The sequence below is a fragment of the Scyliorhinus torazame genome, chromosome 5, assembly GCF_047496885.1.
Source record: "Scyliorhinus torazame isolate Kashiwa2021f chromosome 5, sScyTor2.1, whole genome shotgun sequence".
Classification (NCBI taxonomy): Eukaryota; Metazoa; Chordata; class Chondrichthyes; order Carcharhiniformes; family Scyliorhinidae; genus Scyliorhinus; species Scyliorhinus torazame.
Window position 1 is genome coordinate 75,212,232 of NC_092711.1, and position 27,611 is coordinate 75,239,842.

Genomic DNA, 27,611 nt, shown 5'->3' on the forward strand with positions numbered 1-27,611 from the left:
CAGTTTTCTCCCTCCCTCTCCCCCGCCTGGGTTCAGTTCTCCAGCTCCTGTCTGCAGACTGACAATAAAACCAATGGGTCTTATTGGGGGTTTGGGGCCTCCACTCACCCGCCTGAGTCCAGCTTCATGTCCGCACTGCGCGTGCTCCAGCTCACAATAGCTGGGGGGTGATTGACGGTGGCTGCTGACCAATAGGAGGAGAGCAATCCGGGTGTGGATTTTCACTGAATTTACCGGCCGCCATCTTGGGTAAGAGAGTCAGGTCTTTTGTTCTTGGAGCGGATCGCTTGGACGGCCATCTTTGTATGGGAAGAGGGAGTGGGCGGGGCTTCCTCCTCACTGGCAGGCCCCGGGGAAACCGGCGATCGCCGCCATCTTGGGAGTGGAAAGCGGGTCTTTTGTTCTTGGAGCAGAGCGCTGGGGCGGCCATCTTGGTTAGGGAAGAGGGAGTGGGCGGGACTTCCTGCCCGGTGACAACACCCGGGGCACCCGGCGGCCGCCGCCATCTTGTGGCGGTGATTCTCTATCCGGGTCTTCAGTGAAGGACAATGAGCTGGAGCTGAGGTTGAAAAGTGTTCAGAGGAAGGTCTGAAATCAGATTTACAGCCAGATATCTGTAAGAACCACAAAGTTCACATTTATTATGTTTGCCAAATGAAATCACAATGCTGCAAACACTCAGTTCTGAAGAACAATCAGATTGGTTTGGAAATGTTAACTCTCTCTCTCTCTCTTCACAGAAGCTGCCAAACCTGCTGAGGATTTCCACAACTTTCTGTTTTCACTTCACATTTCCAGCTTCCGCAGAGTTTTACTCAAATTATTATGTTTTTGAAATACTGTTACATAACCAGTTAAGAGTAAAGCAATTGTCACCATTTAAATGTCCAAATCAGTGATATTTATTTGTTTAACTGAGACTGGGCTGTTCAGGAGCAATGTCAGAAATCACTTCACAAAATATAGTGAAATCTGGAATTCTGTTCAGATTCTGTCAATAGAAACTATAAAAACTGAGATTGATTGAAGTTTGTGAGACAAGAGTATTAATGGTTATAGAATCAAGGGAGATGGATGGATTGAAAAACAGATCAGGCATCTGCAAACTGGAGCTTAATGTCTGAGGTTCAACTGATTCTGGTTTTGTTTTGAAGGTGGTGTCGGTTTCCTGTCCTGTCGATTATCTCCAGACCTGCGGGTAATTTGCCGGAGGTGAGATCATAATTTTTATTTGCGTCATTTGTAGGCTTACATTAACACTGCAGTGATTAACTATGATGAACACAAATTGATTTCTCTTGATTTTTATTCAGAATTTAATTTCTTATAACAAGGTTGGAGTTTATGAACACCATAATAACAATCTTTATTATTGTCACAAGTAGGCTTATATTAAAACTGCAATGAAGTTACTGTGAAAATCCCCTAGTTGCCACACTCCGGCACCTGTTTGGGTAAATTGGAGGAAAATTCAGAATGTCCAGTTCAACTTACAAATCACCTCACGTCTTTCGGGACTTGTGGGAGACCCACGCAGACATGGGGAGAACGTGCAGACTCTGCACAGTGACCTAAGTGGGAATCAAACCCAAGTCCCTGGTGATGTGAAGCAACAGTGCTAACAACTGGGTTACAGTGAAGGGGAAGAGGGTTGGTGCAGTGACACATCCTTGTCTGATCCCAGTCTTCACTGAGATAGTGTCTGGGGTATTTCCATTGATGAGGATCATGGATTGTGTGTCCTCATTGTGCAGGCGGAGGATGGTGGCCAATTTCTGAGGACAGCCAAATTTGAAGAACATACTGAAAAAAACATCACTTTGACGGCGTAAAGCATTTTTGTGAGGTCAGAAAAGACAAAGAACTGCGATTGCTGCTGTTTCGTATATTTTTCTTGTGTTTGTCAAATAGTGTCGATCATGTCTTTGGTGCCTCGTGAAGGGAGATAACCTAACTGTGACTCTGGAAGGAGCTCTTTGGCCACGAAGAGGAGATCATTGAGGAGGATCCTGGCAATGATCTTCTCTGTGGCAGACAGCAGGGAGTCGCCTGTTCAGTTACCACAATCAGACTTGTCTCTCTTGAATATAGTCACAGTGTCACTGAGATCCCCGGCATGCATCCTTCTTCCCAGGTGAAGAATATGAGATTGTGTAGCTATGCCAGGAGTGTAACCCCGCCATGCTTCAGAATTTCAGCAGGAATCCATTCTGCTCCAGAGGCCGTGGTGTTTTTCAGCTGTTGAATGGCTTTTTCACTCCGCTCCAGATCGGGGTACCACGGGGACTGGGCCGGACAGGATACTGTGGAATGGACTTGAGGACGTTAAAGCCAAATACAGAGTCTCGGTCGAGGGGTTCTTCAGAATGTTCCCTCCAGTGAGCACTGACTGACACTCTGTCCTTGATGAGTTCCCCTCCACACTTTGCTCTCAGTGGGGTGGGGCCATTGACTGCTTAGGTCATCAATTGTATTGGCAGCGCTGATGAAACCGTGCATGCCATTGCTTTCCATGAACTGTTGGCTATCCCTCACTCTTTCTACCCTCAAACGGCTTCAGAAACTTGGAAAGCCTAGAGCAGGCACCTCAAAAGCACTGGAGCAGTACTCCCAGCAGTGCCTTCACAAGATGCTCCAAATCCAGGGGCAAGGAGGGCGATCCAACAGAGAAAACTGGGAGTGGGGGAAAGAAAGTCGGGGGCAGAGGTGAGTGTAGTGGCCATCACTAAGGAGAAGGTGATGCGGACGCTGAAAGGTCTGAAGATGGATAAATCACCCAGACCGGATGGACTACACTCCAGGGTACCGAAGGAGATAACTGCGGAGGTTGTGGAGCCATTGGTGGTGATCCTTCAGGATTCACTGGAGTCAAGGGGCTCCCAGGGGACAGGGAAGTGACTAATGTCACACCCCAGTTTAAGAAAGGAAAGAGATAGAAGATGGGAAATTATCAGCCGGTTAGTCTGACTTTGGTTGTTGATAAGATTTTAGAGTCCATTATTACGGAGTTCTTGGAAGTGCATCGTGAAATAGGACTGAGTCAGCACGGCTTCATCAAGGGGAGGTCATGCTTGACAAATCTGTTAGAATTCTTTGAGGAGGTAAAAAGGAAGTTAGGCAAAGGAGAGCCAGTGGATATGATCCATTTGGGTTTCCAGGAGGCCTTTGACGAGGTGCCGTACAACAGGCTGCTAAATAAGATAAGAGCCCATGGTGTTCGGGGCAAGGTACTGGAATGGTTAGAGGATTAGTTGACAGGCGGAGATAAAGGGGTCTATTTCAGGATGGCAGCCGGGGACTATTGGTGTTCCACAGGGGTCAGTGTTGGGGCCACAACTATTCAATACATTAACGGTCTGGAAGAAGGAACAGAGGGCACTGTTGCTAAGCTTTCAGATGATAGAAAGATGTGTAGAGGGACAGGTAGTGTTGAGGAAGCGGGGAGGCTGCAGAAGGACTTGGACAGGTTAGGAGAGTGAGCAAAGATGTGGCAGATGTATTAGAATATGGAAAAGTGTGAGGTTATGCACTTTGGAAGGAAGAATCGAGGCGACTATTTTCTAAATGGGGAACGGCTTCTTGTTAGGTGAATTGGACATTCTGAATTCTCCCTCTGTGTCCCCGAACAGGCGCCGGACTGTGGTGACGAGGAGATTTTCACAGGAACTTCATTGCAGGGTTAATGTAAGCCTACTTGCTACACTAATAAAGATTATCATTATTATTATTAGCTAGTGTACTGTGTGCAGTTCTGGTCGCCACATTACAGGAAGGATGTGATTGCACTGGAGGGTGTGAAGAGGCGATTCACGAGGATGTTGCCTGGAATGGAACATTTAAGTTATGAAGCGAGGTTGGATAGGCGTGGGTTATTTTCATTGGAGCAGAGAAGACTGAGAGGCGACCTGATTGAGGTGTACAAGATTATGAGGGCCATGGACAGGGTGGGTAGGGAGCAGCTGTTCCCCTCAGTTGAAGGGTCAGTCACAAGTGGACACAAGTTCATGGTGAGGGGCAGGGGGTTTTGAGGAAAAACCTTTTCACCCAGAGGGTGGGGACAATCTGGAATGCGCTGCCTGGGAGGGTGGTAGAGGTGGATTGCCTCACATCCTTTAAAAAGTACCTGGATGAAGACTGGCACGTCATAACATTCAAGCCTATGGATCAACTGCTGGCAAATGGGGTTAGGTAGGTAGGTCAGGTGTTTTTCGTGTGTCAGTGTTGGATTTGGATTTTGTTTATTGTCACGTGTATCGAGGTACAGTGAAAAGTATTTTTCTGCGAGCAGCTCAACAGATCATTAAGTACATGAAAAGAAAAGGAAATAAAAGAAAATACATAATAGGGCAACACAAGGTACACAATGTAACTACGTAAACACCGGCATCGGGTGAAGCATACAGGGGTGTAGTTAATCAGGTCAGTCCATAAGAGGGTCATTTAGGAGTCTGGTAACAGCGGGTAAGAAGCTGTTTTTGAGTCTGTTCGTGCGTGTTCTCAGACCTTTGTATCTCCTGCCCAATGGAAGAAGTTGGAAGATTGAGTAAGCCGGGTGGCAGGGGTCTTTGATTATGCTGCCCACTTTCCCCAGGCAGCGGGAGGTGTAGATGGAGTCAATGGATGGGAGGCAGCTTTGTGTGATGGACTGGGCTGTGTTCACGACTCTCTGAAGTTTCTTATGGTCTTGGGCCGAAAAGTTGCCATACCAAACTGTGATGCAGCCAGATAGGATCTGTAAAAGTTGGTATGAGTTAATGTGGACATGCCGAATTTCCTTAGTTTCTTGAGGAAATATAGGCACTGCTGTGCTTTCCTGGTGGTAGCGTCGATGTGGGTGGACCAGGATGATTTTAGGAGATGTGTACCCCAAGGAATTTGAAACTGCTAACCATCTCCACCTCGGCCCCGTTGATACTGACAGGGGTGTGTACAGTACTTTGCTTCCTGAAGTCAATGACCAGCTCTTTAGTTTTGCTGGCATTGAGGGATAGATTGTTGTCGCTGCACCACTCCACTAGGTTCTCTATCTCCCTCCTGGATTCTGACTCGTGCAGACTTGATGGGCGAAAGGCCTCTTCACTGTTGCTGTTGATACAATGTTAGGTGGCATTGTAGACAGTCCAGACGATGGCATAAAATTGCAAGGAGATATTGACAGACCAGGTGAATGGGCAAATTTGTGACAGATGGAGTTCAATGTAATCAAGTGTGAGGTTATCCGTTTTGAGCCAAAAAAGAATAGAACAGAGGACTTTCTAAATGGAAAGAGATTGAGTACAGTGGATGTCGAAGGTGCACAGATCCTTAAAATGCCATGGATAAGTGCAGAAAATAATCAAAAAGGAACGCTAGCATTTATATCTAGAGGATTGGAGTATAAAGTCACAGAGGTTATGCTGCAGTTAAACAAAACCCTGGTAAGACCCCACTTGGAGAACTGTGAGCCATTCTGGGCACCACACCTTCGGGAGGATATTGTGGCCTTGGAGGGAGTGCAGTATACGTTTACTAAAACGATACGCCACGATACCTGGACTACAGGGGTTAGGTTACGATGAGAGATTATTGATTGATTAATTTTATTTATTGTCACATGTACCGGGGTACAGTGAAAAATATTGTTCTGTGTACAGTCCATAAAGATTGTTCCATACGTGAAAAAAAACATAGGGCCTACATAAATGCACAGGCAAGGGGTGAGCATACAGAGTGCATTACTACTCAGTAGAGAAGATGTGTGAAGAGATCAGTTCAGTCCATAAGAGGATCATTCAGGAGTCTGGTAACAACGGGGAAGAAACCGTTCTTGAACCTGTTAGTGCGTGTTCTCAGACTTTTCTCTGATGGGAGAAGTTGGAAGAGAGAATTACCCAGATGGGAGTGGTCTTTGATTATGCTGCCCACATTCCCAAGGCAGAGGCAGGTGTAAACAGAGTCAGTGGATGGGAGGCAGGTTCGTGTGATGGTCTGGGCTGTGTTCACGATTCTCTGTAGGTTCTTAAAATCTTGGACCAAGCAGTTGCCATACCAGGCTGTGATGCAGCCAGATAGGATGCTTTCTATGGTGCATCTGTAAAAGTTGGGAAGAGTTAATGTGGACATGCTGAATTTCCTTAGTTTCCTGAGAAAGTAGAGACACTGTTGTGCTTTCCTGGTCGTAGAGTCGGCGTGGGTGGTCCAGGACAGATTTTTGGTGATGTGCACACCTAGGAATTTGAAGCTGTCAACCATTTCCACCTCGCACCATTGATGCAGACAGGGGTGTGTACGATACTTTGCTTCCTGAAGTCAATGATCAGCTCTTTAGTTTTGTTGACATTGAGGGAGAGATTGTTGTTGCTACGCCACTCCACTTGGTTCTCTATGTCCCTCCTGTAGGTATTGAAGATGTCGAGGGATATGGGGATAGTGTGGGAAAACGGTGCTGAGGTAGATCAGCCAATGATCCCATTGAATAGTTCAGCAGGCTCGATGGGCCGAATGGCCAACTGCAGCTCATATTTGTTGCGATCTCCTGGTCAGGAAGCTGTGAGCTTGGATTTGTCAATCAGCTTGAATCAGCACCTTCAGGAGAATAGAGAGGGTGAATATTAGATACAGCAGAGTGAGAATGGAGGGATTGTGTGGGATGGAGATTTACAGTTTTCGGGGAATAAGAGAGGAAAAAATGTGACATAGAAACTAGAATTGTCTGTTCTAAGTTTCTATCCTATACTGACAGTGATGAGTTTTGTAAATTGTTTTTACAGGATATTAGATGAGAAGGAATTACAGACAGAAATCTCAATAGTCAAGTCTCGATCTGACAGTCACTCCCTTCCCTGGAACCTCAATATCTCCCGCCTTTGAATCTAGAAGGAGAAATGTTTTCCCGAACTGTCCGCTAAAGATTTAAAACATCAGTGTGATTGGAAAAGCACCGAGACCCACACAACACACACCCGAGTGAGAGTGTTCCAGTGAACTGACTGTGGAAAGAGCTTTAACTAGTTACACAGCCTGAAAAAACATCACACCATTCACAGCGAGGAGAGACCCTACCCGTATTCTGAACTGATTGTCGAACCTGGAGAGACAGGAGGAGACCCAAAACATGGAGAAACCGTGGAAATGTGGGGACTGTGGGAAGGGATTCAGAGTCCCATCGAAGCTGGAGATTCATCGACGCAGTCACACTGGGGAGAGGCCGTTCACCTGCACTCAGTGTGAGAACAGATTTACTCGGTTATCCACCCTGCAGAGACACCAGCTAATTCACACTGGGGAGAGGCCATTCACCTGCTCTCAGTGTGGGGTGGGATTCAGTAATTTATCCAACCTGAGGTCACACCAGCGTGTTCACACTGGGGAGAGGCCATTCACCTGCTCTCAGTGTGGGGTGGGATTCAGTAATTTATCCAACCTGAAGAGACACCAGCGAGTTCACACTGGGGAGAGGCCATTCACCTGCTCTCAGTGTGGGAAAGGATTCATTGATTCATCCACCCTGCAGTCACATCAGCGAATTCACACTAGCGAGAAGCCATTCACCTGCTCCCTGTGTGGGAAGGGATTCACTCAGTTATCCACCCTGCGGAGACACCAGCGAGTTCACACTGGGGAGAGGCCATTCATCTGTTCTCAGTGTGGGAAAGGATTTCCTCATTTATCCAACCTGCAGCGACACCAGCGAGTTCACACTGGGGAGAGGCCATTCACCTGCCCTCAGTGTGGGAAAGGATTTACTCAGTTACCCAACCTGCAGAGACACCAGCGTGTTCACACTGGGGAGACGCCGTCCACCTCTCACTGTGAGACGGGATTGCATGTTTCATCGCATCTGCTGTGACACCAGCAATTTCACAATCGATTCCAGAGGTTGGATTCTGCTGTTATTGTTTCTGCTCTACATCCAGGACTGTGTTTTGTTCATTCTGACAGGTGGTCAGTGAGGATGGTCGGAGGGTTTCTTTCTGCTGGACTGGCCGGTCTCACCACTTTGCCTCCAGTGGGCTGATGCTCTTTGAGCCTTGTTGCTAATCCCTGGCTTCAAATGGCACAGGGATCACAGAGTGAAAGGGTGTTTGGAAGTTTGAAGATATTTATTTCCCACTTCACCTTGGAACAACCCCACCCCCACCCAAAACGTGCCACATTGCCATGGAAATGGGTCCTGGTGGTTACATTTGTTTTGTTTAATTGATCTGGATATACCCAGCGATCCAGGTCACTGTCCGTGTGGAGTTTGTACATTCTCCCAGTGTCTGAGTGGGTCTCGCCCCGAAACCCGGGGTAGGTGAATTGGCCACCGTAAATTGCTTCTTAATTGGAAAAAAAGAATTGGGTATTCTACATTTAAAAAACAAAATCTCCGGGTGTTACTCACTTTTCTGGGTGTTACTGACACAAGAAAACTATCCGGGTTTGAGGGACAAGTTGTCTGAGGTGGACTGGGAAACTGGTGGGAGACAGGGAACAGCTAATATTTTAGGAATTATTACATATTTACCAGGGGGTCGGTTAGCTCAGTTGGCTGGACGGCTGGTTCGTGATACAGCGCGAGGCCAACAGCGCGGTTCGACTCCCACACCGGTTGAGGTTAGCCATGAAAGCCCGGCCTTATCAACATTACTCCTCGCCTGAGGTGTGGTGACCCTCAGGTTAAATCACCGCCAGTCAGCTCGCTCGCTCTCTCTCACTTTCTCTCTCAAAGGAGAAAAACAGCCTGTGGTCCTCTGGTTTTTTGTGATTTTTATTTCACAAAAATACACCAAATCTAGGTTTTATTAAGGAACAAAATTCCAACAGGAAAAGTGATTCAAACGTGGCAAACAAGAAAAGTTAAATGTTTGATTGATTTGATTTATTGTCGCATGCTTGGTCTGCTTTAAAAGCCAGCGATTTAGCCCAGTGTGCTAAACCAGCCCCTGTTTGGCCACTTTGGGGATAAAGGTCGACGTTCCAAAGGACTTCCTTGCTGGCCAAGTACTGAAGACTCTCGAGGCCGAGTTCCAAGGAAATTACTGTCAAAGAAGGAGCCAGGAAGGGTTACGCTTCCACAGACTGATCACCTGCATGAAGTTGTAAACGTCAATGTCTTCAAGTCGTTCAGTAAACCTTTTTCTTTTAATGAACATTTGAAATTTACTCTCCAGAGAATTCTGCTTTTGCTTTAATTGATTAAAAACGTGACTGAAACAGTGAAACAAAGTGAATTTATTAAATGGTATGTTGGGGGTGGCTGAGATCAATTAAGTTATAGATAAGATCAGATAACATCAATCTTCGATTTTAAAACTTGCATTTCTGTAGCGCCTTTCACAATCACAGGACATCCCAAAGTGCTTTACAGCCAATCGAGTACTTTTGAAGGGTAGTAACTGGTGTGATGTAGGAAAAACAGCAGCAAATTTATACACAGCAAGATCCCACAAATAGCAATGTGATAATGAGCAGATGATCTGATTTTAGTGATGTTGATTGAGGGATAAATATTTGCCAGGACACCGGGGATCACCCCCCCCCCCCCCCCAACTCCTCTTCACAATAGTGGACACGGGAACTTTTACAGGACCTGAGAGGGGCAGACAGGGTTTCAGTTGAACATCTTATTTGCAAGAAGGAACCTCTGACAGTGCAGCATTCCCTCAGTGCTGGCACAAGGAATATTGGATGTCATTTTTGTCCTCGGGGGCCCCTGGACTGGGATTTAATCCCACAACCTTCTGATTCAGGGTGAGAGGGCTACCCACTGAGCCATGGTTGACACAATAGACAATACAAAGTTAGAAAGGGAAAGTTACATCAGTCACTCGGAGCAAACGAGAAACACTTCTCTTACAATACATATACAGGGAAGAGGCTGCAATGAAATCTGTCCCTTTTAACCTGCATAAAGGCAGGAGGCTCAGATGCACACGCTGAAGGAGGAGTCTGGCCCATCATTCCTCCTGCTTTCTCTTTGAAAAGACTAATTCATCTAACTGCTCTGCTCTTCCCCACAGCCCTGCAAATTATTCCCTTTCAAGTATTTATGTTTGGAAAGATACCATTGAATCTGCTTTCAGGCAGATCAGAACAACTCGCTTCAAAATATTAAAATAAAATCTCCCTCATGGATAAGGCTGGCAGGGCTGAAAGGCAGAGGTTGGTAGATTTAATGTTGGAGGTGGATCGGCAGTAATCCACGGCCCCTAAGGCAGAGTTTTTGGCAGAGAGAAAGATGTACAAATGATGTTTGAGTTTGAATCGACGGGGAATGCGGTGAGCCAGCTTTACAGTTTGCGAGGAGCATTTTATGAGTACGGGGATAAAGCCAGTTGATTATTGGCTCACCAATTGAGACGGCAGGCAGCCACACAGGGAACAGCTCAGGTTAAAGATGAGGGGGGGAGAGCTGGTTACTGCCCCGGATAAGATTAATGGAGCTTTTGAGGTTATTCATTGAGGGCTATACAAGTTTGAACCACTGGAGGATGGCTCGGAGACGGGGCAATGTTTAGATGGATTGGACTTCCCAGTGATAGAGAGAGTGATGAGCAATGGGGTTGGAGGAAGTTATTGTCTGTATTCGTTCCTAGCAATCGGGGAAAGCCCTGGGGCCAGATGGTTTTCCGGTGGAATTGTACAAACCGTTCGCGGCCTTGTTGGTGCTGTACTTACTGGGAATGTTCAATGACTCTCTGCTGAGGGGGGTGCTGCTGGCCACAAAGAAGTTGGGCCTGATTTCTCTCATCCCTGGAAAAGGACAAAGATCCCCTTGAGTGTGGGTCTTATCGACTTATTTCAGTGTAAAATACTGATGTGAAAACACCAGCTAAGATTCTGGCAAAATGTTTGGAGGAGTGCACACCAGAAGTGATCTCTGAGGACCAGACAGGGTTTGTCAGGGGCCACAGTTATCGTCCAACATCAGGAGGCTTTTGAATGTGGTCATGTCGCCCCCTATGGAGCAGGTGCCAGAGGTAACCATCTCCATGGATGTGGAGAAGGCCTTTGACCGTGTGGAGGGCAGCTACTTCTTCGAGGTCTGGGCGATTTGGGTTTGGTCGCACTTTTATTTCCTGGGTGAAACTGCGATATAATTCCTATGGCTAATGTCCAGACCAATGCTGTGAGCTCGGGATATTTTTGACTACACGGGTACGAGACAGGGATGCCTGCTGTCTCCACTATTGTTTGCGCGAGCGATTGAACGGTTGGCCATTGCGCTTAGATCGTCAGTGAAATGGAAAGGATTGAGAGGGGGAGGAACATAGAGTGCCCCTTTATGCAGACGATTAGTTGTACGTTTCTGATCCTCTCTCAGGTATGGGAAATATGATGAAACTGTTGAAAAGAATTGGACATTAAACTGTGGGTAATATTCGATTCTGTGACCAATATTTAGTTAAACACGGATCTGAATAAGGAAACGTTGCAGCCACATGTGAAGTTTAAATGTCTCGTTGTGTCAGGATGAACCAGCATTTGAGGAATATGAAATCTCTGGAGTGTTGGTCTCCAAGTGCCTTATTGAACACAGGAGAATGAGCTCGAATTGGAGCAGAGATAAGCGTGAGTGAGCATCGTAAACTGCTATTGTATCGGGGTGTTCTGGGTCTTCGAGTTTTAACCCTGCAGTTAATTGTCAGGGATGCAGTACAATAAACTCTGAACAAATGTGTGTGTGAGAAGTATCTGAAGCACCAGGAACCAGCGGAAACAGCAGAGCTGAATGTTTTCCAGTGCAGCCACAGTACTGTACTTATTCCAGCTTCCAAGTCCACCTGAGAACCAACCTCCTGGCTATTCATCTACAAGAAGCTTCAGAGCCTCATGAGAATTATTTGTTTCTAAAAACCCTTCACTCCAACTAAATGATCAGCTCAACAAGAAGACAACAGGCCTGCAGCGATATAAAGATTGCAGTCTACATTCCATTTTCATCATTCCAGCTTCAACTTGATCTGTACCTAATTTCTGTGTATGTGCCAGTGAGTGTGAAAGAGACAAGAGACTGAGATGTTCAAACATCCAGGGAAATAGTGTGATAATAAATAACCTTTCTTTTAAAAATCACCAGTAAGCCTGCTGCTGAAATGTATTTTAAATAAAGAAAGATCACCCAGAGGGTAAGAAAATATCACACAAACATCCTGATAATGGACTGGAAAGGACCACGAATTGTAATCAAATGCTGTCTCACCCTCTTCAGGTTGCTATACAGAGGCTGCAGCCTCACACTGAATGTCTACGTGATCCAGAGACACCTCCATGCCACAAACATCAGCTTCAGCCCAGGCGTGGGTGAAACTTTTTAAAAACCAGTTGCATGCTGTTGTTTGACCGGCACTAGGACCCGGCTGGGATCAGAAACCTTCAGGCTCCGCCCACTAGCTGTAGCATCACCAAGACGCTAGCGCATGCGCTCTGCTTCCCCAAGATGGCGGCTGTGAACCAGGGCCTGGTCCCGGGAGAGAGCTGACCGGCGGTGATGTGACCTGAGGATCACCGCACCTCAGGCAAGGGGCCAGGTTGGGAAGGCGGTGCCTTCAGGAATAACTGGGAAGGTGATGTTTGGTCAGTTGCTGCAGTCTGTGTAGTGAAGGTGCTGTCACAGTGGTGTGAGGTGAGGAAGTACAGGATTATCACCCAGCAATGATCAATTAAGGGGAATGTAAATCCAGCTCAGGCTGCTTTCAGATTGGAAAGGGAGCTAAGGTGTGTCCTCTGAGCTGGTGAATGTTGGGGCTTTGGCAGTTTCTCTGTAAAGTCATTCCCTCCCTCCCTCTACCAGCTCTATCTTTAGAGTCATAGAGTTTTACAGCACGGAAAGAGACCCTTCAGCCCATTCATAATAATCTTTATTATTGTCATAAGTACGCTTACATAAACACTGCCAGTTATTGTGAAAATCCCGTAGTCGCCACACTCCGGCACCTGTTCAGGTACTCCGGGAGAATTCAGAATGTCCAATTCACGAACAAGCTCGTCTTTCGGGACTTGTGGGAGGAAACTGTCTCACCCGGAGGAAACCCACATAGACACGGGGAGAACGTGCAGACTCCGCACAGACAGTGGCCTAAGCTGGGAATCGAACCCAGGTCCTTGCTGCTGTGAAGCAGCAGTGCTAACCACTGTGCTACCATGCCGCCCATAAGATTATTAGATTACTAGGTCTGGATGAATTGTTTCCCAGGATGCTGTGGAAGGCGAGGGAGAGAATGCAGCGGCTCTGACCCAAAGTTTTAATTCCTCTCTGGCCACGAGGGGAATTGCCGGGGACTCGAGAACAGCTAATGTGGTCCCACTGTTTAAGAAGGTTGTAGAGATAAGCCAGGGAACTGCAGACCAGTGAGTCTCACGTCACTGCTAGGGAAACTATTGGAGAAAATTCTGATGGACTCTATCTCCACTTGGAGAGGTTTGATCAGGATAGTCAGCATGACTTTGTCAGAGGGAGGTCATGCCTAACAAATTTGATTGAATTTTTTGGGCATGTGACCAGGTGTGCAGATGGGGGTAGTGCAGTTGATGTAGTTTACATGGATTTCAGCAAAGCCTTTGACAAGATCCCACATGAGAGACATGAAATTGATCAGGTGGATTCAAAATTGACTTAGATGTAGGAGACAGAGGGTGACGACTGCTTTAGTGACTGGAAGCCAGTGACCAGTGGCATACCACAGGGATCTGTGCTGGGTCCCCTATTATTCAGCATTGATACAAACAACATGGACGACTATGTGGGGGGGGTAGGATCAGTGCTTTGTGGATGACACACAGATTGGCCGGGCGGTTAACAGTGAGGTCGAGTGTCTTGGGTTACAGGAAGATATTGACGGGTTGGTCAAATGGGCGGATCAGTGGCAAATTAAACTTAACCCTAAAAAGTGTGAGGTGACACATTTTGGAAGGGGTAATGTGACAACAAAGTATTCAATGAACAGCGTGACACTGGGATGTTCTGAGGAACAAAGGGACCTTGATTTGTTTGTCCAAAGATCTGTGAACGTGGAAGGGCAGGTTAATGGGGTGGTGAAAATGACATATGGGACATTACTGTGAGCAGTTCTGGTCACCACATTAGAGGAAGGATATGATTGAACTGGTGGTGCAGAGGAGATTCACCAGGATGTTGCCTGGGATGGAACATTTGAGTTATGAAGAGATGTTGGATAGAACAAACAAAGAACAAATAAATGTACAGCACAGGAACAGGCCCTTCTAACTTCCCACGCCTGTGCTGGCCATGCTGCCCATCTAACTTAAAACCTTCTACTCTCCCGTGGTCCATATTACGTTATTCCCATCCTATTCATGTATTTATCAAGATGCCCCTTAAACGTCACTTGCTTCCACCACCACCTCCGGCAGTGAGTTCCAGGCACCCACTACCCTCTGTGTCAAAAAGTTTCCCTTGCACATCTCCTCTAAACTTTGCCCCTCGCAACTTAAACCTCTGCTTCCTAGCAATTGACTCTTCCACCCCTGGGAAAAAGCTTCTGACTATCCACTCTATGCCCCTCATAATTTTGTAGATATCTATCAGGTTGCCCCTCAACCTCTGTCGTTCCAGTGAGAACAAACCGAGTTTATCCAACCCCTCCTCATAGTTAATGCCCTCCATAATAGGCAACATCCTGGTAAACCTCTTCTGTACCCTCTCCAAAGCCTCCACAACCTTCTGGAAGTATGTGTGGCGACCAGAATTGAACACTATATTCCAAGTGTGGCCTAACTAAGGTTCTATGCAGCTGCTACATGACTTGCCAATTTTTAGACTCAATGCCCTGGCCGATGAAGGCAAGCATGCCGTATGGCTTCTTGACTACCTTCTCCACCTGCGTTGTCACTTTCAATGACCTGTGGACCTGTACACCCAGATCTCTCTGCCTGTCAATACTCAAAAGGGTTCTGCCATTTGTTGTATATTTCCACCTGTATTAGACCTTCCAAAATGCATTACCTCACATTGTCTGGTTTAAACTCAATCTGCCATCTCTCCACCCAAGTCTCCAACCGATCTATATCCTGCTGTATCCTCTGACAGTCCTCATCGCTATCTGCAATTCCATCAACAATTGTGTGATCTGCAAACTTACTAATCAGACCGGTTCCATTTTGCTCCAAATAATTTATATATGCTACAAACAGCAAAGGTCCCAGCACTGATCCCTGCAAAACACCACAAATTACAACCATCCATTCAGAAAAGCACCCTTCCACTGCTACCCTCTGTCTTCTATGACCGAGCCAGTCCTGTATCCATCTTGCCATCTCTGATCCTGTACAACTTCACCTTCTCTCCCAGTCTGCCATGATGGACCTTGTCAAAGGCCTCACTGAAGTCCATGTAGACAACATCCACTGCCCGATCTTCATCAATCTTCTTCGTCACTTCCTCGAAAAACCCGATCAAGTTAGTGACACACGACCTCCCCTTCACAAACCATTCTGCCTCTCGCTAATACATCCACTTGCTTCCAAATGGGAGCAAATCCTGTCTCGAAGAATTCTCTCCAATAATTTCCCTACCACTGACGTAAGGCTCACTGGCTTGTAATTTTCTGGATTATCCTTTAGGCTTGGGTTGTTTCCATTGGAGCTGAGAAGATTGGGGGTGGGGGGAGGGAAATCTGATGGAGGTGTGCAAGATTATTAGGGCTGTACAAAATTATTAGGGGCTTGGACAGGGTGGATAGGGAGCAGCTGTTCCCCTCTGTTGAAGGTCAGTCAGAAGGGGAGATGAGCTCATGGTGAAGGGCAGAAGGTTTCGGGGGGTTCGGAGTTAAAAGCCTTTTTACCCAGAGGGTGGTGATGATTTGGAATGCACTGCCTGGGAGGGTGGTAGAAGCGGGTTGCCTCACATTTTTAAAACAGTACCTGGATGAACACCTGGCACATCAAAACATTCAAGTTCGGTGGCATCGCAGACAGCCTAGATGATGGCATAGAATTGCAAGAAGATATTGACAGACTCGGTGAATGGGCAAATTTGTGGCAAATGGAATTCAATGTAAGCAAGTGTGAGGTTATACATTTTGGACCAAAAGCGAATGGAACAGAGCACTTTCTAAATGGAAAGAGGTTCGGATCAGTGGATGTCGAAGAGACTGGGGGGTTCAGGTGCATAGATCTGTTGTGGGAAAAATAACCCGCAGAAACTAGACTGTAGACTATTCAGTGAGAGAAATGCTTTATTAAATGACAGAGCTCTGGGAGAAGCCCTATACCCTCAGACAGGGAGTCGCCGACTTCTCCTCGATTGTGTTTGGGACTTAGCCTTTATACACATGAGTAAACAAAGTTGACAGTTGATCATGAGTCAGTTCGTTAGGCAGATGCGTTAGTCATTTTGCAATAGGAAACAGCAAGAAATCGAGGCCAACTTCTGCTAATTTACTTAGCAGTTACTATGACAGACACTGCGTTGCAACATCAGGTATGGGCAGTTGCCTTTTTACTGAACATCTGCCTTCATCGCGGTTTGTGGTTGGAACTCTTTGTATGATAGCAGTTGAACAACGGAGAAGTATGATAATAACTTATAACTCAAAGGTCAGTTTGTTGTGCAAATGTCTTTTGCGTAAGTCAGCACATTTAATGTCTTTAAACAGAGTCCATTTTATATCAGGCGGCATCCATTTTGTATTTTCAAAGTCTGTTCGGAATTCTACCTCTTCAGATCCTTAAAATGCCACAAACAAGTGCAGAAATTAATAAAAAAGGCTAATGAAATGCTGGCATTTATATCTGGAGGATTGGAGATTGGACAAGTTATGCTGCAGTTGGACAAAACCCTGGGAAGACCCCGCTTGGGGGCTGTAAACAGTTCTGGGCACAACACCGTTGGAAGGATATTTTACGCTTGGAGGGAATGCAACACAGGTTCAATCAAACAATACCCCACTATATCTGGATTACAGGGGTTAAATTACCAGGAGAGATGACACAAATTAGGCCTGTTTTCGCAAGAATTTAGAAGGTTAAATATCTCTTAAGATATTAACAGGGAAAGACAGGGTCGATGAAGATAAACTATTTCCACTGGTTGGAGATTCTAAAGCTGGGGATCATTGTCTAAAAATCAGGGCTGGACCGTTCAGGAGAGATGTTAGGAAGAACTTCATACACGGATGGGAGAGGTTTGGAACTCTCTCCCACAAACAGCAGGTGAAGCTGGATCAGTTGTTAACATAGATACATAGAAGATAGGAGGAGGCCTTTTGGCCCTTCGAGCCTGCTCCACCATTCATCACGATCATGGCTGATCATCCAACATAAGTTTAAATCTGAGGTAGAGTTTTGTTGAGCAAAGATATTCAGAGATATGGAGTTAGGTCACAGATCAGCCTGATCTCACTAAATGGCAGGACAGACTTGAGGGGCTGAATGGCCTACTCCTGTCCCTATGGGTATTCCTGTGATTCGGAAATTCCGACAACACCATGACAGGGAAAGAGTCCGGATTAGAACCTGAGTTAGTCCGAACTGCAAACCATCCCTCCAGATCCTTGCCCTTCATGGATTTAATGAAGGTCAAGGCAATAATTGGATTATTGAAAGACTTGACAGAGTTGTTGGATACCATTTTTCGGGAGCAGGATAAAGCCTGACGGAATTCACTCCCCACAGCCTTGAGCTGCCTTTGACCTTCATCGACGTCGCGACGCTTCGTTTGTGTTGCTGCCGAAAAGTCCCGAATCCTCACTCCCTCCTGGAGCCGGACGCCACCTCACCGTAACCGTCTCCGGGACCTTCTGCCGATCTTTCAAGTTGTGGAAGTGAATGACAACAGGCCTGGGATGAAAACTATCCCTCAGTCTCAGAGACAGGATATGATGCACTCTTTCTAATTTGGAACACTCAGGCTTCACATCCAGCTGAGAAAACGTGGCAGCCGGTCCCCGAAGAACCTAACGGGAGCCTTACCCTCCACACCTTCTGACAGGCCGACGACTCGAATGTTCTTTCTCCGACCCTCGGTCCTCCAGGACCTCCGCCAGCCACTCGGCTGGTTTTCAAAGGATTGAATTCTTGCCTCCGTCGAGGAGGCATCTTGCTGAACGTTCAGGATTCTCTCCTCCGGATCATCGAGCCTCTTCATGGTGTTTTGCAGCTGGGCCTCATGAGCTCACAGATATTGAGTCAGCACACTCCACCTCTGGTCAATAACACGGATAATATCAGCAGTTATCATTTTCGCCGCCTGCCAGAGCCCCAGAGTCGAGAGACCTCCTGAGGATCAGGCCACCATGCTGAAAAGGTGGCTCCACCCCGCTGAATCCACCTGCGCTGTTTTATCACTGATTTATTCACTTTTTCCGGCATAATCCTACCAGACCAAACTCTGACGTCTTCCAGGGACATGATGACAAATATGAATTCAAGGAATAGGGAGACGAGTGGCGGGCTCTCCGGATAATCGACAGATTATAGGTGAGTGGCACCAGAACCTGTGGAAAACCAGCTACTCCCGCACCTGTATCACATTCTCCCCCCCCAGATTGATAGGTTTCCAGATATTGAAGATGTTGGGGGATATGGGGATAGTGTGGGAAAATGATGCTGAGGTAGATCGGCCAATCATCCCATTGAATGGTTCAGGTTCGATGGGCCGAATGGCCGACTGCAGCTCATATTTGTTGTGATCTGGACAGGAAGCAGTGAGCTTGGATCTGTAAATCAACATGAATCAGCACCTTCAGGAGAATTAGGACGGTGAATATTAGATACAGCAGAGTGAGAATGGAGGGAGAGTGTGTGGGATGGAGATTTACAGCTTTCGGGGAATAAGAGAGGAAAACATGTTCCATCGGAACTAGAATTATCTGTTCTGAATTTCTAACCTGTACTGACAGTGATGAATTTTGTAAATTGTTTTTACAGGATATTAGATGAGGAGGAATTACAGACAGAAATCTCAAACGTCACGTCTCGATCTGACAGTCACTTCCTTCCTTGGAACCTGAATGTTATCGGGCTTTCAATCTAGAAGGAGAAATCTTTACCCAAACTGTCAGCTAAACATTTCAACCATCAGTCTGACTGGAAAAGCACCGAGACCCACACAACACACGCCCGAGTGAGAGTGTTCCAGTGAACTAACTGTGGAAAGAGCTTTAACCAGTTACTCAGCCTCAAAAACATAACGGCATTCAGAGCGGGGAGAGACCGTACCCTTGTTGTGGACAAGGCCCAGCCTGGAGAGACGTGGGAGACCCAAAACATGGAGAAACCGTGGAAATGTGGGGCCTGTGGGAAGGGATTCAGAGTCCCATCTCAGCTGGAGATTCATCGACGCAGTCACACCGGGGAGAGGCCATTCACCTGCTCAAAGTGTGGGAAGGGATTTACTCAGTTCTCCAGCCTGCAGGCACACCAGCGAGTTCACACTGGGGAGAAGCCACTCACCTGCTCTCGGTGTGGGAAAGGATTTACTCGGTTATCTACGCTGCAGACACACCAGCGAGTTCACACTGGGGAGAGATCATTCACCTGCTCGCAGTGTGGGAAGGGATTTACTCAGTTATCCAATCTGCAGAGACACCAGCGAGTTCACACTGAGGAGAGGCCATTCACCTGCTCTCAGTGTGGGAAAGGATTTACTCAATTATCTCACCTGCAGAGACACCAGCGAGTTCACACTGGGGAGAGGCCATTCACCTGCTCTCTGTGTGGGAAAGGATTTACTCGAGTATCCAACCTGCAGTCACACCAGCGAGTTCACACTGGAGAGAGGCCGTTCACCTGCTCTCTGTGTGGGAAAGGATTTGCTGAAGTATCCACCCTGCGGAGACACCAGCGAGTTCACACTGGGGAGAGGCCATTCACCTGCTCTCAGTGTGGGAAGGGATTCACTCAGTTATCTCACCTGCGGACACACCAGCGAGGCCACACTGGGGAGACGCCGTCCACCTCTCAATGTGAGACGGGATTGCATGTTTCATCGGACCTGCTGTGACGCCAACAATTTCACAATCGATTACAGGGGTTGGATTTTGCTGTTATTGTTTCCGCTCTACACCCAGGACTGCATTTTGTTCATTCTGACAGGTGGTCAGTGGGGATGGTCATTTGTTTCTTTCTGCTGGACTGCCCGGTCTCACCACTTTGCCTCCAGTGGGCTGTTGATCTTTGAGCCTTGTTGCTAATACCTGGCTTCAAATTGCACAAGGATCACAGAGTGAAAGGGTGTTTGGAAGTTTGAAGATATTTAGTTGCCATTTCTGTTTGGAACCCCGCAAAGCATGCCACGTTACCATGGAGATGGGCCCTGGTGGTTACATGGTTCTTTTGTTTAAGTTATCTGTACGTTCCTCACAGAAGAAAACTATCCGGGTACGAGGGGCAAGTTGTCTGAGGTGGACTGGGAAACTGATTGGTACAGGGAATACCTAATATTTAAGGAATTATTACATATTTATCAGAGGGTCGGTTAGCTCAGTTGGCTGGACGGCTGGTTTGTGATGCAGAGCAAAGCCAATAGTGAAGATTCAACTCCCGTTCTGGCTGAGTTTATTCATGAAGGCCCCGCCTTCTCAACCAGGCCCCTCGCCTGGTTGAGGACAGTGCGGAAGGATGTTTCGGAGCCATGAGGTCATGTTGCAGCTGTACAAAACTCTGGTGCAGCCACATTTGGAGTATAGCGTGCAATTCTGGTCGCCGCATTATAGGAAGGATGTGGAAGCATTGGAAAGGGTGCAGAGGAGATTTACCAGAATGTTGCCTGGTATGGAGGGAAGATCTTATGAGGAAAGGCTGGGCACCAAACCTCAGGAAAGATATATTGGATTGGATTGGATAGGGTGGACAGCGAGAGCCTTTTTCCTCGGATGGTGATGTCTCGCACGAGGGGACATAGCTTTAAATTGAGGGGAGATAGATATAAGTCAGATGTCAGAGGTAGATTCTTTACTCCGAGAGTAGTAAGGGTGTGGAATGCCCTGCCTGCAACAGTTGTGGACTCGCCAACACTAAGGGCATTCAAATGGTCATTGGATAGACATATGGGCGATAAGGGAATAGTGTAGATGGGCTTTAGAGTGGTTTCACAGGTCGGCGCAACATCGAGGGCCGAAGAGCCTGTACTGCGCTGAAATGTTCTATGTTCTATGAGGTGTGCTGACCCTCAGGTTAAATCACCTCCAGTCAGCTCTCTCTCTGTCAAAGGGGAGAGCAGCTTATGGTCCTCTGGGATTTTTGCGACTTTTATTTCACATATATACAACAAATATAGATTCCTTTTAAGGAACAAAAATCCAACCGGAAAAGTGATGTAACCGTGGCTAACAAGAAAAGTTAAAGATTCCATGAGATCCATTAGAATTCAGCAAAGGAGGACCAAGAAACTGATGAGAGCAAACTGGCGAGAAACATAAAAACCGACTGGAAAAGCTTCTCCAGAAATGTGAAAAGGAAAAGATTAGCAAAGACCAATGTGGGTCCATTCCAGGCAGAGACAGGAGAGTTTATAATGGGGAGCAAGGAAATGGCAGATAAACTAAACAATGTGTGTCTGTCTTCACAGAGGAAGATGCAGAAATTGTCCCCAAAACACCAGAGAACCAAGGGACTGGCAGAGATTAGTATTGGTGAAAAAGTAGCACTGGAGAAATTAATGGGGTTGAAAGTGAATAAATCCCCAAAAGCTGATGATCCACATCCCAGAGAGTTGAACGAGGTGGCTGTAGAAATCTCTATTCCTCATTCTAAATTCTCCTGACTCTATCTGGAACGGACAAACCTTTTGTCTGAGCAAAATGTTTCCTTTTTACGTAGCCACAGAAGCTTTGACAGTCCATTTTTATGTATTTTGCCAGTTCACATTCTATTCTCCCTTTTTTCCCTCAGTGTCTTGGTCGAAGAACGGAAGTAAATCCTCGGGAATGAATGATCACTTTGGACAGGTCCTGAGACAATTAAGTTTCAACTTCCAGGACAGAGTAACTATAATCTTGGAGTGTGATTGTAGGTTATGTAAAAGGGCAAAGTTCTAATTTAAAGTTTAATGTGTAGGTTTCCGAGTTTAAGTAGCTTCTAGTTTGTTTGTTTGTTGTATTAAAAGTCCCGTCATGTGATCCTTTAATTTGTTGACTGGGAATTTGATTTTTTCCAAGAAGTTGCTGACCTTTACGGAGATCCTAATCCACAAGTTTTATCTTCCTATTTGAGCCTCGGGCACCTTTCAGTCTCTATTGCTCGTGTCAATGACAGCCAGGTGATGGAGCTGAGGGCAGAATTTAGCTGAGAATAACGGGGCTTGTTCCCCAGGTGGGAAACTGCCATGGGCGTCGTTAATAGGGGCTGATTTAGCACCGGGCTAAAGAGCTGGCTTTTAAAGCAGACCAGTGCAGGCCAGCAGCACGGTTCATTTCCCGTACCAGCCTCCCCGAACAGGCGTCGGAATGTGGCGACTAGGGGCTTTTCACAGTAACTTCATTTGAAGCTACTGCTATTATGTGACAATAAACGATTTTCATTTCATTTTTCATAATAGAGACAGGAAGGTGCTGGAAGACTGACTGAGAACTGCACCTCCAACCAATCAGGGTTCAGGGGGGGGTGACCGGGGCTGACGGTGATGCGACCCCCAGGGTCCAGTGCTCCGTGTCCAAAGCAGGGAGTCACGAGAACAGGGTACAGAGAAGCCGAAGGGGAACCATTTGGGACCCAGAACATTGTGAACATCCTGCTACTCTGGTTGTCTTTGATCCTCAAGTAATTTTCTGTTTTTTTTTAACCATGTTTCTGTTTCATCAATAAACTTATAACAGGAAAATATTTGAATTTGTTGGACTTTTCCTGAATAAATTTATTCACTTTTGGGAAAGTGGGTGAGAGGGGTTGACAAGCTCTTTAACAGAAAGTGAGTCCCTCTAAGGTAATTGGCAAAGGAGCCAGAGGGGTAGAGGAGATTTGATTTTTCTTTTGACAGTGTTTGAAAATGGGGTTCAGGGAATCAATCATGATTGACAAATTTAGCAAGGTTCTCTGAGGAAGTAACAAGGGATGTCAATAAAGGGGAACCTGTAGATGTGCTTTATCTGAATTTCCAGAAGGTATTTCCCAAGGTACCACATCAAAAGTTATTACACAAAATAAAAGCAGCAAATGAGCTGGGGTGGGGATGGACACAGATGACGTTATGGAGATTCAAATATCTGGTATTAGTGATGGTGTGGATATGGGGTCAGAAACTTAACTTGGGGTCAAATCTTGGGGTCATGGTGGCACAGTGGGTTAGCACTGCGGCCTCACGGCGACGAGGTCCCAGGTTCGATCCCGGTTCTGGGTCACTGTCCGTGTGGAGTTTGCATATTCTCCCCGTGTTTGTGTGGGTTTAGGGTCTGGTTTAGCTCAGGACTAAATCGCTGGCTTTGAAAGCAGACCAAGGCAGGCCAGCAGCACGGTTCAATTCCCGTACCAGCCTCCCCGAACAGACTAGGGGCTTTTCACAGTAACTTCATTCGAAGCTTACTTGTGACAATAAGCGATTTCATTTCAATCTGATATGGAGATTGTGCAGAGTGTGTTTCAGCCTCAGACAGTTCCCAGGGAGAGGGATGGACTCGGGAGTTAGGGAATGGAATTTCTAATGGTGACTGAAGACAACGGCTTTGGTCTTCCCGATTTTTAATTGGAGGAAAACCTTTCATCTAGTATTGGATGTGGGATAAGCAGTTTGATAATTTAGTCACAGTGGAGGAATGGAGAGGGATGGTGGTGAGGCAGAGCTGGGTGTTGTCAGTTTACATGGGAAAACTAACACGGTGCTTTTGGATGATGTCACCTAGTGGCAGCTTGTAGATGGGAAATAGGAGGGACTGAGGGTAGATCCTTGGGGGAAACCGAGTACAAGGACTGGAGAGGAAAGGGAGTTTGGAGATGGAGAAGTAGTTTGTAAAGATGGGAGGAACAAGTGTTTTTTTAGGATGGGTGATGACAGTGGATTCAATGCTGAGAGAGACAGTAACAGCAGAGAGTGAGAGCTGTTCACAATATCAGCTCACATGGAGAATTTGGGATGTCAGCAGTTTATGGGAATTATCAATCGAGCAGAACGGGGGTCTCATGGACAAGGTGAATTCTGACGGGAGAGAAAATGGAGAAAGATGCAAGTTCAGAACTTGGACAAAAATGGGCTTTAGAGACAGTTTCGTCCGGTAGGTTAGTGGAGGAAAGCAGCAGAGGCAGCTGATCGGATTGTCTTAACCTTAGTGACAAAGAAGCTGTGAGAGCGCCTCACACTTGTTATTGGAGGTGAGGATGGAGGAGATGGGGAGAAGGAGACCTTCAAAAGGAACTAACTTGTGTTAGCGATATTAAAAAGATACAACACACTTTGTTTAACTCAAATTGATTTGACTTGATTTTTATTCAGAATTTAATTCCTTGTAACTGGATTAGAGTTTATGAACATCAGCAGGAACTGACCCCAATGAACATGTTCCAGTCCAGGATGTGATTAACAGCGAGCTCCAATCACTGAAGTTACTTGTGAACTTGCTGGTGCATCAGCAGGTTGGATAACTGAGTGAATCCCCTCCCACACTCAGAGCAGGTGAACGGTTTCTCTCCAGTGTGAACTCGCTAGTGTACGGTGAGGTCAGATGATCGCCTGAACGGCCTCTCATCAGTGTGAACACGGTGATGAGATATCAGTTCCCCAGAACTTTTATAACACTTCTCACAGTCTGGACATTTAAATGGTCTCTCCCCAGTGCGAACTCGCTGATGTACAGAGAGGTCAGATGATCGCCTGTACCCAGTCCCACAGTGAAAGCACCTGAACGGCCTCCTCGGTTTGAACACGTTGATGGGACATCAGTTCCCAAGAACTCTTATAACACTTCTCACAGTCTGGACATTTAAATGGTCTCTCCCCAGTGTGAATTCGCTGGTGTCTCAGCAGATTGGAGGAATGAGCAAATCCTTTCCCACACTGCGAACAGGTGAATGGCCTCTCCCCAGCATGAATGTGTTGGTGTGTCTGCAAGTGGTATGTGTGTATGAATCCCTTCCCGCACTCGAAGCAGGTGAACGGTCTCTCCCCAGTGTGAATGCGCTGATGGATTTTCAACTTGGATGGATAATCAAATCCCTTCCCACAATCCCCACATTCCCAGGTTTTTCCCCGGTGTGACTGCATTTATGTTTCGAAAGGCCAGATGATCGACTGAAGCCTTGTCCACACACAGAACACGAGTACGGTTTCTCCCCACTGTGAACGGTGCATCTTCCTTCCATCTTCAAACTCCCATGATGTTTATGTTACAAACGTTTTGGTGAGTGTAGATCTTGATGTGATGTTTAGTTTGAATTTCCTGACTGAAGTTCCTTCACTTCTAATACTCTGCGAAATTGATTCAAAACAGAAAATAGGGTGTGAGAGAGAACGCACAAAAACACAAAGACAGGTTGTGAAATTGAGCCGAATGAATCTGGACATTTGTGGGGCCGGCACTGGGAAAAGGTGACCACGAAAACTGCTGGGTTGTCATAAAAAACTGGTTCACCTCTTTGGGAGGAGAGTGTGTGTGAGAGAGGGGGTGTGTGTGAGAGAGGGGGAGTTGTGTGAGAAGGGGAGTATGTGAGGGTGCGAGCGAGAGAGAGGATGCGAGAGAGAGAGGGTACGGGAGAGAGGGTGCGGGACGGAGAGCATTTGGGAGAGAGGCAGAGACAGAGAGAGGGTGTGTGTGTGTGTGTGTGTGAGAGAGAGTGTGTAAACACAGCGAATGGTAATGACCTGAAACGCAAACACTTGCGTTTAAAGGACGATAATGTTCACTTCCTGATGAATCGAGTGAAGCTGTCACATTGTGATGTAAGAGTTTGTTCAAGGTTCCGGTCTGTAAATCCTCTTCTAATACCCTGAAAATGAAATTTGCAAAAGGTATCAATGTCAATCCAAAAATGGAATTCAGAAAATAAATTTGTGGTTTGGGTTTGTCGTGTGTAAATTCTCCCTTTCTAACTTCCTGTAAAAGGAGTTCCCCAAATCCACCGTTGTGTGGGGCGGCACGGTGGCACAGCGATTAACACTGCTGCCTCACAGCACCAGGAACCTGGATTCAATTCCGGCCTTTTGGGTCACAGTCTGTGTGGGTCACTGTCTGCCCCTGTTTGTGTTGATTTCTTTGGGCTGCTCCAATTTCCTCCCACAGTCCAAAGGTAGATTGGCCGTGTTAAATTGCCCCTTATGCCCAAAGATATGTTTGTCAGGTGGGATTACGGGAACAGGGCGGGGGCTTAGGTAGGGTGTTCTTTCAGAGGATCTGTGCAGACTTGATGGGCTGAATGGCCTCCTTATGCACTGTCGGGATTCTATGATTGTCAGTCTAGGATAGAAATTCCCAACATTCCCTTCTCCTGCTCCCTAGTCCAGTTCATGCTCCCCGCTAAACTTTTTAAAAAAACTTAGTGTACCCAATTATTTATTTTGTATTTATTTATTTCCAATTAAGGGGCAATTACTGATACTGCGCAGCTTTAATCACAGCCTGGCCCCGCCCTTCATTCAGTCCGATTGGTTGGAGGACCAGCTGCGCTTGGTCGGTCCTCCAGTCCCGCTACTCTTCTTATTGGTCCGGAGCCGCTGTCAATCACCTGGACATTGTGATAGTTCCAGATGGTGAGAGCCGCCACAGGCTCAGGCTGATTGTCCAATAATTTTTTTTAACTAACTAGAGTACCCAATTCACTTTTTCCAATTAAAGGACAATTTAGTGTGGTCAATCCACCAACCTTGCACATGAGGGTGAAACCCACGCAGACACAGAGATAATTTGCAAACTCCACACGGACAGTGACCCAGGGCCAAGATTCAAACCCAGGTCCTCAGCGCCGTAGTCCCAGTGCTAACCACTGTACTGCCCTCTCCACGCTTATACTTTGCCCCTCGTCGTCATCAGCAGTCCCTCATTTGAGGATGACGTCTACTCAGGGTCTTGAGTTTTTGCCATGGGTGGACAGAACCACAGATGTTGAGACCATCAGGTATTGGGATCAGGAGAGGAGGATGTATTTCCCTTTCCATCAATCCACCGCCCCATCATTCAGACATTGGGACTCAAAGGGTGATAACAGTTTGATGGACAAGTTGGCTGCATTCTGAACAATGGGTAACAAGCTCCTCCCACTCATCGAAACGTTGCCCCCGACAAAGATGGCGACCATGCATGCGCCATGGTGCACACTCATTCCAATAAAGATGGCGGCCGTTAATCCAGGCCGAAAATGAGGGGCTGCAGCCCCGTTTAGTACAATCTGGATCCGGTAAACTCTTTTCAGAGTTTAATGACTCACACAATGTGCTTACGCAGCGTTTCCGACCTTCCCCGCGATTTCACGCACCCTACATATTGTTAACCGCCTCTTACAAATCATGGATGCAAACAAAAAGAAGCCGCTCTCCATCGCCATTACTGATACTGCGCATGCTTCAATATCAGCTGGTCCCGCCCCTCATTCACTCCGATTGGTTGGAGGACCAGCCCCTCTCGGTCGGGCCTTCAGTCTTGCCCCTCCTCTTCCTATTGATCCGGAGCCGCTGTCAATCACCCGGGCATTGTGACAGTTCCAGATGGTGACAGCCGCCACAGGCTCAGGCTGACTCGCTGATTGTCCAATAATGTTTTTAAAAATAA

General features: G+C 46.7%; 3 long non-coding RNA genes across 4 annotated transcripts; 2 read left to right on the forward strand and 1 right to left on the reverse strand.

Annotated features, from left to right (window-relative positions):
• The first annotated feature begins 500 nt into the window (after positions 1-500).
• On the forward strand, positions 501-22,746 carry LOC140418515 (uncharacterized). Of its 2 annotated transcripts, XR_011945100.1 has the most exons (4): positions 501-616; positions 1,155-1,212; positions 1,755-1,846; positions 21,817-22,746. It is a non-coding gene; the product is annotated as an uncharacterized lncRNA (long non-coding RNA). The 2 variants fall into 2 exon arrangements; XR_011945101.1 differs by lacking the exon at positions 1,755-1,846.
• On the forward strand, positions 1,859-9,189 carry LOC140418524 (uncharacterized). The gene is made up of 2 exons (XR_011945110.1): positions 1,859-3,684; positions 6,750-9,189. It is a non-coding gene; the product is annotated as an uncharacterized lncRNA (long non-coding RNA).
• A 1,575-nt stretch (positions 22,747-24,321) lies between the features above and the next one.
• Positions 24,322-27,396, reverse strand: LOC140418516 (uncharacterized). Its single transcript, XR_011945102.1, has 3 exons — positions 27,271-27,396; positions 25,712-25,836; positions 24,322-25,318 (listed from the first exon to the last, which is right to left on the reverse strand). It is a non-coding gene; the product is annotated as an uncharacterized lncRNA (long non-coding RNA).
• Between the last annotated feature and the right edge of the window lie 215 nt (positions 27,397-27,611).